General features: G+C 36.7%; 1 protein-coding gene across 4 annotated transcripts in view; it reads left to right on the forward strand.

Annotated features, from left to right (window-relative positions):
- Polr3F (RNA polymerase III subunit F) overlaps window positions 1-15,833 on the forward strand; it is a 160,324-nt gene that overhangs the window by 36,534 nt on the left and 107,957 nt on the right. The gene's annotated exons all lie outside the window — the stretch shown is intronic.

Genomic DNA, 15,833 nt, shown 5'->3' on the forward strand with positions numbered 1-15,833 from the left:
AATGTACATCCTTGCCTGACACCAGATTTAACATAAAACCATCTTCCTGTATATCCTTCAATTCTAACTGCTGATTTACAACTCAAATAAAGACTAACTTATTAAGTATTGCTTAATATAATGCTCCACTGACACCATACACAACTGTAGCGTTTTGAATAGCTTTTCTCTTGGTATCTTGTCATGTGCCTTTTCCAGATTTACAAAACTTAAATACAGATCTTTGTTATATTCCCATGATTTCTCAACTTTTTGTCGTAATGTGATAATATGATCCTGACAGCCTCTATTTGGCCTGAATCCAGTTTGTTCTTCACCAAGCTTTTCTTCCACAGTCCTTCTCAACCATTTCTCAAGTATACTTGCATAAATCTTACCAGGAACACTCGGTAGGGAAATACTTCTGTAATTCTCACATTCAGTTTTTTATTTTCCTTTTTATATATGGGTACTATAAGAGATCTATTCCAATCATCAGGAATTCGTCCTTCTGTCCAGGCTTTCTGAACTATGCAAGTGCAGCCACTGCAAGACTTTTATACCTCCATACTTGAGCTTTTCTGGCCGAATATCATTTATTCCCGCTCCCTTTTCATATTTCAGGCTTTTGATGGCTTTTTCTACTTCAAATATTTATGTATTCCTGATTGCATACCTGTTGAGTGTTTTTTTACTACTGTGCTGTCACTGATTGTTCATCATCATCAAATTCCTGCCATGTACCCTCAAGGGGTGTACAGGATATGACAGTACTACATGAAAAATTTACATCATTACTAACTTCATATCTACAATTTTCCTCAAATCAGTCTGTTACTTGTCAAGACTCAAACATTATAAGATCTTATATTTCTATCGTCTAAGGCACTTTGTACCGTATCACTCCACCTATATCTTGGTCTTCCTCTGGGTTGTTTTCCCGCCAGCCTGGCAGAGAACACTTGTTTTGTTCTCTGCCAGGCTGGCGGCAAGTAATTCTATTTAAGTGACCATACCACCTGAGATTAGCTCTGCTAATGCATTCCTGGATGCTGAAAATGTCAAGTTCTTTCCTAATATCCTCATTTTTAATATGATATTGCCATTGATGCCATCTGTTCACGCCTCTAATCTTTCTCAGGACTCTCATATCTGCGGTCTCTAGTCTTTGGTCAAGTGTTTTACTTCTGACCCAGCTCTCAGATCCATAAGTTAAAACTGGTTTGAACACTGTCTTGTATACAGCTAATTTAGTGTTCCGACTAATTTCTCTCTGATTCCATATGAATTTATTCAATTGACTTCCCACCATACCAGCTTTGCGGATTCTGTTGTCTATTTCTATATTTAATTTACCATCTTCAGTAAAAATCGTGCCTAAGTAACTGAAATGTTTTACTTGTTCCACAGGTTCTCCATTCACAACACAGTTGACATTTTCAATGATTCTGCCTATTTTCATTGTCTTTGTCTTTTTATTGCTGACCTTCATACCATATCTATTACAAGAGCTATTCAATTTAGTCAGAGAATCTTGCAGACTTGTAGCGGATTTATTTAGAAGTATAACATCATCCGCATAAAGCAAAGAGCTGACATTAACATCTCCAATTTTGATATCAGGTTTAATACCACTTTCCTTCATAATGTGATCCATATAGATAATGAATAACAGAGGGGATAACGTACATTCTTGTCTCACACCAGATTTAACATTAAACCATCTTCCTGTACTTCAATTCTAACTGCTGACTTACAACTCAAATAAAGACTAAGTATTGCTTGATTTAATGCCCCATTGACACCATATAACTGCAGCGTATTGAATAGCTTCTCTCTTGGCACCTTGTCATATGCCTTTTCCAGATCGACAAAACTTAAATACAGCATCTTTGTTATATTCCCATGCTTTCTCGACTATTTGTTGTAAAGTGAAGATCTGATCCTGACAGCCTCTATTTGGCCTGAATCCAGCTTGTTCTTCACCAAGCTTTTCTTCCACAATTCTTCTCAACCGTTTCTCAAGTATACTTGCATAGATCTTGCCAGGAACAGTCAGTAGGGAAATACCTCTGTAATTCTCACATTCAGTTTTATTTCCCTTTTTATATATGGGTACTATGAGAGCTCTACTCCAATCATCGGGAATTCGTCCCTCAGTCCAGGCTTTCTGAACTATGCAGTGCAGCCACTGTAAGACTTTTATACCACCATACTTCAGCATTTCTGGTCGAATATCACCTACTCCTGCTGCCTTTCCACATTTCAAGCCTTTGATGGCTTTTTCTACTTCAAGTATGGATATGTATTCCTGACTGCATGCCTGGTCAGTGTTTTTTATCACTGTGCTGTCGTCACTGCTTGTTTCATTTAGCAGTTTTTCAAAGTAATTGCTCCATACTTCAAGGATATCTTTTTCTCCTGTTTTCATGTCACCTTTATCATCTCTAACTCCTTTTACAGCACTCTTTCCTCCATTCCTAAGCTTCTTCAACAACCTCCAGAATATTTTGCCACCTTCTTGATATTTATTTTCTATATTCTTGCCAAAGTCCTCCCATGACTTTTGTTTAGCTAGTTTTACACACTGTTTAGCTTTCTTACATTTGTCTCTGTATTCTGTAAGAATAAAAGTTGACTTATTTGCCAGGAACTTTTGATATGCTTTCTTCTTTTCCTTCACTGCCTCTTTAACTTCCTGTGTCCACCAGGGAGTTCTGATTTTTTTATCCTTGCACACAACCTCACCACATGCCTCTCTGGCAGAATCAATCAATGTTTTCTTCAGAGTTTGCCACTGAATCTCCAAGGTTTGATTCCTGTTCTCAAACTCTTTCATTTTCTTTTCAATAATCTTTCTGTAGTTCAGTCTACAGTTCACATCTGAGAGCTGCTCAACTTTTATTCGCTTTAAAACTTTCTTACATGTTATTCTTTTCAATATGAAATTCAATTTTATCCTGCTCAAGACTAAATAGTGATCACTTCCAATTTCAAATCCTCTGTACACTCTGGTGTCCTGCACCAGGGAGAAAACATCACTATCAACAATAACATAGTCAATGAGACTTTTCTTATTCCTAGCCTCTTCTCTCCATGTGAATTTGGGCACATTTTTATGTTGGAACATTGTGTTAGTAATAACCAGTCCATGTCCTGAACAGAAATCCAACAGATATTTGCCATTATTATTAGCTTTGCTCTTTTCTCCAAATTTTCCCAAAATATTTTTATATGTCTCACAATCATTTCCTACTCTGTTATTTAGATCCCCAACAAGGACCAACTTTTCCTTTTTCATTGTGTCAGTTGCTTTTTCTAAAGCATCAAAAAATTCTTCCACTTCTACCTTACTAGAACCTTCTGTGGGACCATAGGCACAAATTAGTCTCATTGTCCAGTTCCCCATTCTCATATTTGCCCACATTACTCTACTTGAGACTGACTGCCATTCAAGAAGATTAGCCTCATATTTTGTGTTGTATACTATGGCTACTCCTTCTTTTCCTTGATTGTCATTGCCTGAATATAACATTTTGTATTTATTGCTCAGAAAGATCTCACCAGTTTTGGTCTTTTGTTTCAGTCACCCCTATTATGTCGATCTGGTACTTATCTAATTCCTCAGCTAGCTCCATTTCTTTGCCATTCAGGCTTCTTACGTTGATAGTACCGATCTTTAACTCTGGTGATGTTGAGTTGGGGTGTGTTTTCAGATTTGTTCCAGCGGCTGACTTTTTGTTGTTCGCCCTAGTTCCCTGGCGAAAACAACAGGGGCCCTTGTTTAACTGGGCGACGCCCCAGCCGGCATGAAATTTTGTCATGTTGTACCATCATTTTTTATTTTGGTTTAACCAATAAGAATACAATTTGGTCGGCTAAATCCCAAATTGCCAGCCCATCCTTGTTCGTTCAGTATCAAAGTAGATACCCAACAGGGTGCACCACAAGAAGGTGAGGATTGGACATTAGGTCAGAAGCCCTGGTCGGTTCTCCGCATTCCTTTAAAGGCTATGTGGAGGTCTCCTCTCAGTTATACAGCTTTGACCCTTAAGCACCCCTTATGATACTCAAATGCTGTAATTACAATGACTGATATAGCCATTAATCTGAAAGGCAGCCTTGCCCATGAATATTGTCCATTTTAAGTAAATTTCACTCTTAACATGAAACTGGTGACTTGACTTGTTTTAGACAATAAGTAAGTTAATTTCATTTCTCATTTTGTCATTAGGTGCTTCTGTCCTGCACATACATTAAAATGGCATTGTGCAGCTATAACACACCTGAATTCACCATATCAAAACATACTTTGCCCTCTGGTAAATAATATATAACACTAACCATGTGCTTTCACTGACAGGTGTCTTCAACACTATGCCAAAGTTATGTAGGGGGGGATAAAATTTAGAAAGCTATCAACAAACGCTATTTTGTCTTGATAAAATGCTGGAGGTCTTTGTCAACATCTTTATATACAGCATATACGTATAGACTAACCAAGGTATATAAACAGCTTGCTTGGAAAATGTTTTCTATAACAAAACAGTTAAACAGAATACTATAAACAAAAAGAATTAAGTACAAGAGTAATTACCATTAATCAAGAAAATCTCGCCATTTGCAGAAATGACAAGAGAGAGCAATGGAATAAATCTACATGGTTAAGAACATCTTATCAGTGGCATAATTTAATAACTTTCATAACTAAGTTATAATATGTGACTAGAAACTATCATCAAAGATTGACACGAAATCACTTTTCATATAAATTCTTGCATGGCATATGTTTATTGCAGAGATATGAAATATTGATATAGTTATAAAATTGGGCATAATGAAAACTTCAACTATTTTCACTACCAACTACAACAATCCATCTCTGCTATCCAACTGCTAGCTCTGACACTGGGGTGAATCCAGACCTTATATTTTATAGGTGCTGCAAAAATGAACAAGGTTGCCCCCATGCTGCAAAATATTAAGAAAGCTAAAATTTCAGAAACTGAATTATCAATATAAAAAAAACTCTTACAAATGGAAATCATACTCTGCACCCAGAAAATAATTCTCCCTGCATACAAATTAACAGCCAGTTAGCTTGTTTTCAGGAAAGAAGAAAATCATTACTCCATATGAAACAATAGTATCAATATTATGCTGATCTATAAAACAAGTCTCCACGGTTGGAACTATCTTAGTAGGCATCCTGGATTTGTCAAGGCCTTATTAACCACCCAAAATGGCTAATGCAGTGAGAATTTTCTATAATTAAATTGATTTTTTTATCATTAACATAAAAGTCCATTTCATGGGGGGTAACAATGGCATTTTAGAGAACAAGAGTGCCTACTAATTGAAGAAGGTAAAGATTCTGGCATACATTTAAATGCAAAAAAGACTAAATTTATGAGAATCTCAAAAGAAAATAGATCCGAGCCAGAAATATTCACAAACAATATAAAAATTAAGCATACAACAGAATACAAATATTTAGGAACCTACTTTACTGCAGATAGAAAACAAGATAAAGAAATAAAAAATAAGATATAGATAAAGATGCTTTCTGGAAAAATAAAGATCTGCTCAGAAGGTCTATGGGTTTTCACATATGGAAGTGAGACCTAGGTATTCAAGAGAGTAAGACAACAGATAGTGGCTTTTGAAATGTGGAAGTACAGAAGAGCCCTGAAAATCTCATGGACAGAGCATGTGACAAATGCAGAGGTACTACAGAGAATGAAAACACAGAAATCTTTATTGTAAGAAATGATCTACCATATTTCCCCGAAAATAAGACCTAGCAAGGTTTTTCAGGATGCTCGTAACATAAGCCCTATCCCCAAAATAAGCATCAGTTCAGATCATCAGCCAGATGGACGCATTTCTGATTGTTTTGTTTAGCAATTTTTCAAAGTAATTACTCCATACATCACGGATATCTTTTTCACCAGTTTTCGTGTCACCTTTGTCATCTCTAATTCCTTTTCCAGCACTTTTTTATTCGCTTTAAAACTTTCTTACATGTTCTTCTTTTCAATATTAAATTCAGTTTTATCCAACTCAAGACTAAATGGTGATCACTTGCAATTTCAAATCCTCTGTACACTCTAGTGTCCTGCACCTCTAGTGAGAAAACATCACTATCATCAATAACATAGTCAATGAGACTTTTCTTATTCCTTGCCTTTTCTCTCCATGTGAATTTGTGCTCATTTTTATGTTGGAACATTGTGTTAATAGTAACCAGTCCATGTCCTGAGCAGAAATCCATCAGATATTTGCCATTATTATTAGCTTTGCTTTTTTTCTCCAATTTTTCCCCAAATATTTTTGTATGTCTGACAATCACTCACTGCTATTTAGATCCCCAACAAGGACCAACTTTTCCTTTTTCATTGTGTCAGTTGCTTTCTCTATAGCCTCAAAAAATTCCTCCACATCTACCTTAGTAGAACCTTTTGTGGGACCATAGGCACAAATAAGTCTCATTGTCCAGTTCCCCATTGTGATATCTGCCCACATCACCCTACTTGTTATTGCTTGCCATTCAAGAAGATTAGACTCTTACTTCGTATTTAGTACTATAGCTACACCTTCTTTTCGCTGATTGTCTTGCCTGAACATAACATTTTGTATTTAGTACTCAGAAAAATCTCACCATATTTTGTCTTTTTTGTTTCAGTCACTCCCATTATGTCGATCTGGTACTTATCCAGTTGTTCCTCAGCTAACTCCATTTCTTTGCCATTCAGGCTTCTTATGTTGATAGTACCATCTTGAACTCTGGTGATGTTGAGTTGGGGTGTATTTCAGGATTTGTTTTAGTAGCTGACTTTTCACTGTTCACCCTGGTTCTTTGGCAAAAAGAATGGGGCCTTGTTTAACTGGGTGACTCCTCATCTGGCATGAAATTCTGTCATGTTGTACCATCATTTTATATTTTGGTTTAAGCCAATAAGAATACAGTTTGGTCTGCTAAATCCCAAATTGTCAGCCTATCCTCATTCATTCAGTATCCAGGTAGATACCTAACAGGGTGTACCACGAGAAGGTGACGATTGGGCATTAGGTCAGAAGTCCTGGTCAGTTCTCTGCATTCCTTAAGGGCTATGTGGAGGTCTTTTCTTATTTATACAGCTTTGACCCTTAAGCACTCCTTAAATTAACAGCAAGTTCTATTAAATAACCTACTAAAAACCTTAACTATTTTATCACTTCAGAACAAATTTCCTACTGTATGAAAGTTTCTGAAGACATGTTCAAAACATGTCAGCAACATCGAATTGTCTTTAATACTAAGAATCCTAAATAAATTAAAAAAAAAACATCACTGGGTCTATTTCTATATGAACTGGCAGCAATTAACATTTCATTGAGTTTCAACTGAATTAAACATATACAGATTGACTACTAAAAATTTCACCTATCTCTCTTGGTCTTCCATTTCAATATCCTCATCAATTGAAGACAGAAATTCCACAATTCTTCTCCTGCTGTGTTACTTTCCAACTTTCTGACAGCTGAAGGAACACTTGTGAATGTTTGTTAACATTCTTTTTACTTCTACACATGCTCAGAAATGCAACTGAGCAACTTCTGTTTCACTCCATCATTATTCACTGCCATTACTGCTTTCGATGCTGTTTTTGAAACAATAAAGTTCTTTTAACGGAAAGTTAATTATAATTTCATTATGAAATAAGCAGAATTTATAACAGTTATTCATTTTGAGTTTTCCCTGCGTAGTGTGCACTTGCATTTTATCTCAGTTCTGGAGAAGTTTTTGAATGTTTTTTCTCATTTCTTCAAAAAAATTTGTTTAAACCTCAACAGCAGTTATTCATTCTTAATTCTTTCTTCATAGTCTCTACCGTAGGCAATTCCTAGATTATGTATAATCAGATTAAAGAAATATTCTTGCTTCACTTCAGAATTTTATTGCTGCCTCTAGAATTTCATGTATTAAGAATGATTATTGATATACCTCTGGATAGGTGTTTGATGGAAGGACATTTGCAACTTCCACAGCTGAATGGAGGAGATGGGCTTTAATGCTGCACCATTCAGTTAGCAGAGCTGCATTAAAGGATCTAAGCACATTTCTACCCAACATCACTGGATACGGGATGGGACTTGCCTCCTTCCTGTATTCGAATATATAGATTTAATAAAACAAGAATCATTGATCTGCTAATTTGAGCTCCTACAGCTTGTGGAAGAAGTAATAGCGAGAACTAAAAAGCAGGCTGTCAGAGTATAGAAAATTTGGCTCATATTGTGCAGTGTATTATTATACGCTCATGGAGTACATGTTGGAAGATGAATGCAGTAGTGAGAGTTGTAGAGCAGAGTTTTCCAAACTTTCTCAGTTCACAGTGCCCTTAGTATCTCAGTAATTTTTTATGGTGCCCCAAGGCCAAAAGAAATAACTAACAGTTCTGTTTATTAAATAATTAGGTCCAAACTACTTACTAAGTATTTGTGTCCTAAATAATGTTCATCGCTACATATGGTGAATTTTGGTGCTGAAAGATAAGTTCTTTATTGAAAGTATTTAACAATAATTAACTTGTTTGTTTTGCATAATTATATTTGAGTGTTTAATCTAAGGGTAGTGTGCTTAATTTTGTGATTTTCAAAGCTTTCATTTTTGTGTGTCATGGAACTATGTGTAAAACAATGTTGGGTGATTTCAATGTGATTTTGTTCACTGCAGCATGTGTGAAATGTATGCATTTTGTAGAACAATTGATTTATGGAAGAAGAACGAAACTGGAGAGCAGGTTTGTTGTGTTTTGAGATGAATACCAGAAGTGTGAAGAGAGTAAGAAAAACGGTAGCATTGAGTTGAAAGATTAAATGTGTAAAAATGCAACTGGTGAGGTCGATGTTACAAGTGGTATGAGTGCCTGCAAAAATGAAAGGGTGGGAAATGAAGAGAATGACTAGATGGTAATGGAAAAGATAGCACACTTACGTGGAGTTCTCCACAGAAAAAAACATGAGATTAAGTAGTTGGACAAATGCCTGGCAGATGGTATGATACAGAAGCAAAAGAAGAGGGAGATGCAAGAGGAGAGAAAGCAGAGTTTGAAAGAGCAAAAGCATAAGAATAAGGATCGAATTTTGTATGGTGATTCATTGATAAGAGGAGTACTTGAGGATTTGTTTTCCTGTGTATGTAAGTGTGTATGCAAGAAGATATGAAAGAATTGCTAATACACATAAAAAAGAAGAGTGAGAAATTAAAAGTTGCACGTCTGTTGCTATGGCGTGATAGAACCAACTGAATGAGCTGAGATGGAGAGCTATGATTGCTAATGAGTCAGTGTGCAAACTGTGCAGGACAAATTGTGTGGAGTGAGTTTGATGGATGGATGAAGGAAGGATCTGTATAAGGTGGAAGGGTTGCATTTGAATGAATTTGGGGTCAGGAATCTGAGAAAGTGTTGTCCAGTAAAAGCTTGGAAGTACAGAGTCAGGGAAACTAGAATGTTTGGGAGGCGGGGAGAATGCAGACAAGCATGGGTCTCAGGCAACCTAGAGGCTAGTAAGTGGGAGAGTAATCATGTGATGCTAAATGTAGCACCCCAGGTTCTTAACTTCAGTAGAATAAGCAACACGAGGTATAAGGGAGGTTGTGGAATGAAGGGAGTATTGCAGTTTATGTATACTGCCAGAGATATTTGGAATAAGGGTGAGGAGTTTTTGGCATTGGATAGTTCAACTTGACTAAAAGTTATAGGCACTAGCAAGACTAGGTTGACCATGGATGATATAGTTCTTCATAGAGAACAGGATGGCAAGAGGAGGTTTTGCTAAATAATTGGTTGCTGCTATAATCAGGGGATATAGATGCATATATTGGTAAATTAGCATGATGAGTATAATAAATTTAGTTTAATCCTTTATCCAAGTGTGAGCCAACAAAGTTTGCGCCTGAAAGTATCTTCAGGACTGGGTTAAGGTGGTACACACCAGGGCAACTCGTTGCAAAGGTGGAGCAAGCTACACCTGGTGTGTACCACCTTAACCCAGTCCTGAAGATACTTTCAGGCGCAAACTTTGTTTGCTCACACTTGGATAAAGGATTAAACTAAATTTATTATACTCTAACCAAGTGAAAAATAAACTTTCAATAGCATGATGAGTGTGAAGTAATTATTATGGGGGATTTCAGCTATGGGGATATAAATAGGGAGGAGGAATGGTCAAGCTCAGGAAGGAAATGGAAGTTAATAGGAAGAAAATAATTACCTGAAGTAGCACATAATGGAGGGGACATGAGGTTCGAGAGTGCTGGATCTTGTCATGCCCTCAGAGAACTTAACAGTAACCAATCTAGCTACACTGCCTCTGCTTGAGGAAAGTTATCATGTAGTCTTGAATTGGGAGATTGCCAGACATGCAGAATTTTCTGTTAAGAATGGATATACGTAGAATTACAAAGTAGGTTATTATGACAAGCTGAGGAGTCCGATTTCAGCAGTGCCATGGTATAAGAATTTGGAGGGGAGAGTTGTTAGTGATGCATGGGAAGTGGTTAAGGGAGTCTGAAGAAAGCAGTATCAGAATGTATACCCAGAGACAGAAGAATCAATCAGGTAGGAGTTAAATAGATGAATAGCATCATTAAGCAGGAGTTGCAGACAAAGAAAAAGTTGTGGAGGAATTATATGGAAAAAGGTGATCAGCATGTAGATGAGCAGCACAAGGCAGGCACAGGCAAGAAGGATAACTGATATGGTAAGGAAGGCCAAAGCTAATTATGAGAGAAAGCTAGCTGTTGAGGCCAAAAGAAATCCTAAAGAGTTATTTCACTGTGTGACAAGTAAAAGGAGGAATAACTATGGAAGGATGATTAAAAAAAAAGAAAAAAGCTGATGGTGCAGAGTTAACAGAAATTAACCAAATAGTTGAATTACTAAGTGAGCATTTTGCAAGTGTGTACCATTTAGATGGTGATGTTGCAATGCTGGATGTGACATTGACTGATGGGAGAATAGAGGTTAAAGAAATAGAGATACTTAAAATATTGCAGAACCTCAATGCAAACACAACCATATGATTATATTGCAAGAATCTGCAAGGGAATTATCAGCTCCTCTGATCAAGCTGTTTAATTTAAGCTTCAGTACTAGGAAGGTGCTAATAAAATTGAAAGGGGAAAGATAGTTCCACTGCATAAAGGAGGTTCCAAGATAGAAGTAGCAAATTATAGGCCAGTCAGCATCTCAGGAGTGGTGGTTAAGGTTTGGAGGAATTAGTGAAAAATGGAATTCAGCACTTGGTGGATAAACCAGATAAGAGATCTGGAGGTAAGAAAGCGAGCCAGAGGAGGAGAGATACCTTGATGTATAGGAAGGTTCACATTATTTCTGATTTTATTTATCTCTTTAATGGTAACTTCTTCTCTTCTGTGATGGGGAAAGAACAAGCAACCATGGTAGAGTTGCAGGTCTTAAGCTACCAGAGCCAGGGCTGCTATTCTAAGGGTCGAGACATTACAATCCCAAGTTGTGCCCATGAGTTTGTTTACAATGTTGTTCCTGGAAGATATCTTTTACTTAGTTTTTTCCAAATGTTTTTGGTATGTAAGACTGGTGAAGTGTGCAACCACGGTAGCAAGGGTTATTTTCATGGATTGAAGTACTGTTGCAGAAGTTTATTTTTAGTTTTCTATGAGCCTCATAGTTATTTAGGTGGAAAGCTGAAATGACAGTTTTGCTGGGGTTAGGAAATAGCCCCAGCTTTCAAAGTAGTTTTGCAGTGAGCTGATATCTGTGCTCAGTGTTTTCTCAAGGCCTTGGAGGGTACTGTCTTGGTATGTCATCAGCACGGATAACCTTTCGACTAGCTTTTGGAAGGATGTCAGTTGTGTACAGGTTGAACAGAGTTGGGTAAGGACAGATCCTTGCAGTAATCCATCCTGCAGGATAAATATTCTGCTTTTTTTTTGTGAATTCAGGTGAATCTTCATTTTTTTATTGGAGAGCATTTGTTTTTGTAATTTTAGTTTTTTGGCAGTTGATAGGAATATGATACTTTATAAAGGACAACATGGTTTGTGTGTAGAGTAGGTCTTGCCTTAATTTGCTTACTGTTTTTTTTTAACCAAGTGACAATGGAGCTGGATTGAGGGAAATGTCTACTCAGTGATACTGCTGGACTTTGCAAGGGCAGTTGACAGAATTCCACATAGAACTCTGTTTGATAAATTGGAGCAAATGGAGATGGATATGAATCTGATGATTTGGATTAGAGAGTAGCTGATGGACAGATATCAAAGAGTGGTTTATGGAGGAGTTGAGTCCATGAGAAGGTAAAGGTAGTATACCACAGGTCTCATTACTTTGTCCTCTGTTGTTTAATTTATATATCAGTGCTATAGGCAATGATTTGACAGGAAATATTTAGTTGGTTGCTGATGATGATGCTAAACTGGGAAGAGCAATAGTAAATGAAGGTGATGTAGAGATCCTTATTTAATATAGTCTATTTAAGTCATCCTGCAGGATGCAGGATGACTTAAATAGACTATTAGTATTGGGAAACTTTAATGTGGCCAAGCATAAGGTGATGCACTTTGGAAAGAGAAGATCACAAGCTGTGTACTATATGATGAAACTGAACTGCAGGAATGATTGTGAACAGGAAGTTGAAGTTTGGAGGGCATATTGCAAAGGTAGACAAAACAGCATGTCAGATTACATAGTTGTGGAAGAACATGCTAATGAGCAGGGATAGAAAAATGATTGTTCCTCTTTATAAGACCACATCTGTACTATTGCAATCAGATCTGGACACGCAGATTCCTTGGGATGAAGATCCCCACAGAAGATGTTGGAGAGGATACAGAGATGAGTGACAAAGATTGTGTCAGGGATATGGCATTCTTCTTATGATTATAGATTGAAGGTGTTTGGGCTTCATAAAATATCTGATAGTGAAAAGAGAAGACGTGATAGAAGCATATAAGTTATTAAAAGGATTTTATAGGATTGACACTGAAGATTTTTTTCAGTGCATGGCAGGAAGGGAGAGAATGAGAGGGGACACCCATGGAAATTATGTAAGAGTTTGGTTAGCAAGGTGTTAGGGCTAGATTTTTTGCTTGGAGGGTGGCAAATGAATGGAATGGGCTACCAGAGATGGTTGTGAGTGTTTTGTTATTAAATGAATTTTAGGAGAATAGGTATTGTGTGAGTATTGGATAATAACAGGACTAAATAACAATAATAATCAGGACTCTACAAATATACTTGCTCACTCACCTGCAGCAAATAGGATTTGCTAGCAGGCAAGTAGTTGCACACTGAATAAAATAGAATATTTTTTCTTTAATAAAACAAAAATAACTTCTTCAACCACCATATAGCACTACTAAACATTTTGTTGAATTCCTGTTGACTCAGTGAGACATGACATTAATAAAAGTGGAGCAGTGTGAGATTTTTGGTAAATAAATTTTTTACAAGATTAGTAGATTTTTGCATAGTTTGTCACACTCTGATAATAATAACAATAATAATAATAATACTACTTTGCTGCTGGACTGAGGAACACTGCAGTGCACAGTTAGAAAACCACTGGCTGTAGAGAATAGGTTAAAGAATGAAGGTTGGATAACTGCAGTAGAATGCCACTATCAGACTGAAATAGGATTGAGGAAGCCCGACCTTGTAGTAAAGAGAGAGAGAGAGAGAGAGATGAATTAGTAATTATTGATGTACAGGTTGGAAGTGGCCATTCATTACTTGTCATGATGAGTAAGTTGCCTGTTATGCAAAAAACCAAGACTTAGTATGTCTTCTTCAAGAAGAATACTGCATTGTACCAAACTTTAATAACTCCACATTTCAGCATAATTATGTGTAGTTATTAAGTTTTGTGCTTTCTCCTGCTGACTTTATTTGCATGTCTTACAGTATACTCACTGGTAGCATAGCTAACTTTTTGTGGTTCCTACTCATGAAAGGTTTATTTGTGAACCTATAGTACATTTGTTTTGTGGGTGGGTTAAGGATTTTTTCCCCTATTTTTCTTGATTTTATATATATATATATTTTTTGTACTTCTATTTATTTTTTACATAATCCAGAAGTCTAGAGACCAAACATGGAACATTTTCAAGCCACTTCCGGTAGGCAGCATGGTAATCTCACACAGGATGATGAAATCCGCCTCCCATCTAAAGACATTCACAAACATCCATGTCTATGTTGGGATTCAAATTCACAACCTGTTGGTTGGAGAGCAAATATGCTAACCACTTGGCCAACCAGGCTTGCAAACTTACTAGAGAATGACCTTCTCAATTCCCCAGGTTTAGAGTTGGATAGCACAGGATATTGTTGTTGAGGCTTATGCCTCTTCTTGGATTATCTGTGGGGCCATAGTATGTAGTACTGATTTCAGTATGAAGGTTCCTGATTTACGCTCACACATAGACCCACACTTTAGGTGGGTCTATGTGTGAGCATTCGAAACCGAAAATGCCACAGAATAGGTCCATCAATCCTTATTCTAGGGGTGTCCTGTGTCTGTAGATGCGTGTGTTCACAGGGCCGGTTTGCCTGGTCTGAGAGATGAAAAACCCAAGTTTCTGGGTGAAAAAACCCTCTGCCTTCATATGAGACCAGCTAACTCACCTTTAGTCAAAAGAGACTAGATAAAGGTTTCCCACGTCATGGACAGGAATCGAACCCAGGTCTTTTTGATCAAAGGGCTTTGTCTATACTGACTGTGCTATGGAAGCTCTAGTGTGAAGGTAGAGGGGGGGGGGGGGGGAATTCACACCCCTTCCCAGGTGGGATTTGCATAAAAAACATGCAAAATTGCAAAATGAATCCATTTATTATAATATGTTATAATTTTTTTTGGCAAAGAAGAATGACAATATACAATAACCTTTCTATATAAACAGCACAAAATATAAAAATATTTTTGAGTTGTGGGTTTTAAGAGCCTCAGATCCTCTCATGATGATGAATCATTCCTGATATATGAAAGGTGATGTTATCAGAAGTGGTATTATTCAAAGTTTTTTGTAATAATGTTTCAAAATGCAAAGATCATTAATAATAACTGAATATGTGGAATATGTAATTTGACATACAACTTTTCAAAAAAAAAAAAATCCTTTTCTGTCTGTGGGAACTTAGCTATATAGGCACCATGCCTCTTTATGGTACATCAGGGCAGACTCAGCATAATCTTCTTTATTAATTCACAAGTAAAGTGTATTTAAATAATGGTTGTGTTGGTGCTGATTAATTTATTTTGTAGTTGGTCATTGGTTGAGCAGATAGCATTTTTGCTTTCCAACCAACAGGCTGTGGTATGGATGTTTGTGAATGGTGGCAGACAATTTTCATCTCATGGGCTTGAAAAAAAGATACTGTGTTTGATCTCCAAAGCAGGGGTTTCAGATTATCTAATTTTACTGTCTAAATAGTATTCGGATAGTAAAAAAAAAAAAAAAAAAAAAAGAGAGAGAGAGAGCATTCAACTGTTTCAGCTTTATCAAACTGTCATCAAAGTAGAAAGCTAAGGAAAATTTTTATCTTGCTGAAGGATTTGACTGTCTCCAAAGGCTAAATCTTATTAGCTATAAGGAGCGATCTGAATTGCAGTGAACATGCATAATTATTCACAATATGATCAAATTGATGCAATGTACTAGTAGCCTGATATTAATTTATCTTACCACATGCGAAGATAAATTAATATTGGATGCTTTAGATGTCAAAGTTCTTAAATCTACTGTTATTTATGCTTAAATGTTGAGTATAACAATTTTAGGAATATAAGATTGGTTGCTGTTGTTAGGGAGTGTGATGTATCCGTGA

The sequence above is a fragment of the Typopeltis vanoorti genome, chromosome 10 (assembly GCF_054136105.1).
Source record: "Typopeltis vanoorti isolate ZY-2024b chromosome 10, IOZ_Tvanoo_1.0, whole genome shotgun sequence".
NCBI lineage: Eukaryota > Metazoa > Arthropoda > Arachnida > Uropygi > Thelyphonidae > Typopeltis > Typopeltis vanoorti.